This window comes from Cricetulus griseus (assembly GCF_003668045.3).
Source record: "Cricetulus griseus strain 17A/GY chromosome 1 unlocalized genomic scaffold, alternate assembly CriGri-PICRH-1.0 chr1_0, whole genome shotgun sequence".
NCBI lineage: Eukaryota > Metazoa > Chordata > Mammalia > Rodentia > Cricetidae > Cricetulus > Cricetulus griseus.
Window position 1 is genome coordinate 206,155,743 of NW_023276806.1, and position 1,988 is coordinate 206,157,730.

Here is a 1,988-nt window from a genome sequence, read left to right on the forward strand (position 1 = left end):
AAATCAATCTTGAGATTAGAATCATGTCAAGACCAACAGCTTTTGGAGATCTGGGTGATGCATTAGCCAAACCACAGGTGTGACACACCCTCAAAGCCTGTTGCTAATCTGGGGGAGTAACTTCATTTAAGACTTGACTTGTTGAATTACAAAGCCACCTAGGGAACTGTCCCAAGGAATGAACAGAACCAATGATACTGGTGTCAGTTAAGAAAAAGACTTTGTCTTGAGCTGACCAACTGCTTATTATTGAAATGGCTTTGAATTTTAAAAAGTGAATGCTTCCTTGTATTTTCTTGGAAATGAATCAAAATATTACAGAGTCCTACAAAATTGGGAGACACAAAGTGGATGCTGAGTGACAAGAAGTCACTCCAGGTGTGGCACAGTGGCTCTGGCAGAAGATACAGGAGAATAAGGCTCTGGAGAAGAGGTAGGGACACTCTGCCATCGGCCAGTGGATAGACGATCTGGAGGCGACGACATCTTTAATTCTATGGTTTATCCTCCACTGCTCATACCTCTGTCTTCATAGATGGTGATTTCAAAAACTCGGAGTCCTCTCTCAATGGGGTCTGTTAGGAGGAGGCCTTGGGGACCATATATTTTCTCATTCTGTTCTTGAATGTATTTGGAGACTTTCTTCAGGGCCTTCTCATAATGAGTTTCCATGCATAAGAAGATGATATATGCTGTTAAACTAGCCAAGCAGCCTTCAAGATATGACTGGCCCCCAAGCTTCTCTGCTTCTGCGTAAAGATTATTTACAGTTCAAACTGCTGTCTATTAATCCTGTTCTCCAGCTCCGTGGAGAACTTGGTCTGGAACTGGCAGCGTGTGCTGCTGCTGTCGTCTCGCTCAATGAACATCTTCCTGGACGCCGGTGCTTGCCCCGACCTGATGGCGAGGACAGGACCCGCTCTGCCTCCTCGGCCCTCCAACAGCTGTAGCACCATCTTCCCATTTTACTTTTAAATTATTATCGTTATTATTATTATTATTATTATTATTATTATTATTATTATTATTTTGCATGTAAGATGTTGGGAGAACAGTGAGGGGTGTGCACATGTTACAGTGAATATGCAAAGGTCAGAAGACACTTGTGAAGTTGGTTTTCTTCTTCCATCCTTAACTGGGCTCTATGAATCAAACTCAGGTCTTCATGCTTATGTGACATGCACTTTACCCACAGAGCTATCCCCTGATCGTCCTCACTGATGTTTATATAACTAAATAAGCTTTGTTTTATTTTCAAGCTGAGTACATAATAAAATATAAGACATAATTCATTATCTAAAGACATTCATGAACTTAATTGCAGACATGAGCATACTTACTGCATTTGCCTTAGCAAGCTGTTTATGGCTATGAAGAGACACTATGATCATGGTGACTCATCCAATAAGGCATTTATTTGGGGTCTTGCTTACAGTTTCACAAGTTTAGTTCATTGTCACCATAGGAGGAAGCATGGTGGCATACATGCAGGTGCCCTAGCAGTAGCTGAGAGCTACATCCTGATTCATGGGCAGAGAGACACGTTATAGGATTGGCATGGCCTTTTGAACCCTCAAAGCCCACCCCTAGTGATACACTTCCTCCAACAAGGCCACACCTCCTAATCCTTTCAAATAGTGCCACTCCCCAGTAACCAAATCTATGCACCTGTGGGGATATTGATTCAGATCACCACCCCATTGCACTAGATAATGTGAAATGATTTAAGATGAGGAATCCAATATGAAAATTTATTTCCCATTTCTCATTCTCATAGCTCCCTCCCCCTACTATTATTTTATTTTATGGAATTGTGATAATATGCAAGTTTGGGGATTATTTATGATCCAGTGTTTAATCTACTAACTAGTAGAATCTCTGCAGATCCCAGAACATGGCAAGGACATGGAGAATTCTGTATTATCAAATGTGTAATAAATAAGTACACATTTTAACACACAAACAAGGATACATAGAAAAATGCTTAA

General features: G+C 40.8%; 1 pseudogene; it reads right to left on the reverse strand.

Annotated features, from left to right (window-relative positions):
- Positions 1–501: 501 nt before the first annotated feature.
- LOC100750787 lies at positions 502–956 on the reverse strand (annotated as a pseudogene).
- Between the last annotated feature and the right edge of the window lie 1,032 nt (positions 957–1,988).